The following is a 1254-nucleotide window of genomic DNA, read 5'->3' as shown; positions in this document are numbered from 1 at the left end:
GGTCATCTCCTCCCCACGACCCTTCTGTAAAGGGATGTCCAGTTGGCTACAGATGGGCTTTGGGTCCCCACTCCGCACTCCCCCTCATTCACAATGATATGATATTTTGTTCTTTGATGCCTGATACCTCATGTAGTATGAGGTGGGGGAGCCAGCCCCCCACCACTAACCACGGGTTCAGTAAGCACAATTCTATGGTTGAGATATATAAATATTATATTAAAGTCATCGAGAACATGAGCAATAGAAGAGAGTCTCAAACAACAGAGTCAGACACATTACATGGTAGCATTGCTCACCTCAGCCCCACTTGGTGGTCCATGTGGAGAGAGGGGGAAGGGAAGGAGGGCAAAGGGAACAGGGGAGTGAGGACGGGAGAGGAGAGGGGGAGCCAAGCGAGCAAGGGGAGGAGAGGGAGAGAGAGCAGCGAGGGACCTCTATTGCTAACCCAGGCTTACATACCTTTGGGGGTGTGCAAGCCCACTAATTACAGGTAAAGACATATGTCACAGGAAGGGGTAGCACTATAGGTTATACAGCAATGAGAGTGGGTGGTCTAGGAAGAGGAGGGATTGGGGGTATACATGTGACAAGATGGGCAGATCCTAGATTCACTGAGCAGTTTTATCTGTTCTCTGGATCTCCATAGGAGCCATTAGCAGTAGGGTGTAAACCCCACCTACAGGAACCAAGCTAATGGTCGCAAGCCTTAGGGAGAAGTAATCCATTGTCCCCAGCAGCAGGGAGCAGGGCCTACTCCCTGGTGACTGGTTGTCTTCAGGGAGGATGTCTGTAAGCATCTGACCTCCCCCCACAACCTCATCCCTTTGACACCTTTGACAGCCTTTGATCACACAGGCTGCTAGTATGTGTCTTCCATGTGGGCATTGTTGCTTCTGAGTTAGATGGCTGCTTGTTTATCTTCAAGCCTTTAAGAATCCAGACACTATATCTTTTGGTAGCCTGGCTCCGTCAGCTTTCTTCACCACATTTGCTTATACACCCGCTTTATCTTCAGCAATCATGTTGGGAAGGTAAGTGAGGTAGTTAGTTTACTGTGCCAACCTGGTCGATAAACTCATGTGGGGTTAATTGAAGGGTGGAGGGATAAATGGGTCAGTGAGTCTCATCTTTCGAGTTCTTGGATCTCTTGCTTTCTGATGGTTGGACTAGGGTGCAGCTGCCTTAGCCAGTTCCTTGCTTTAGCTGGCAAGGCTCACTTCCTGCAAGATGTCCCTGAGGAGAAGCCACATG

The sequence above is a fragment of the Echinops telfairi genome, unplaced genomic scaffold, assembly GCF_000313985.2.
Source record: "Echinops telfairi isolate 266 unplaced genomic scaffold, ASM31398v2 ScPeMD7_32;HRSCAF=126, whole genome shotgun sequence".
Lineage (NCBI taxonomy): Eukaryota > Metazoa > Chordata > Mammalia > Afrosoricida > Tenrecidae > Echinops > Echinops telfairi.
This window is presented reverse-complemented; position numbering follows the sequence as displayed.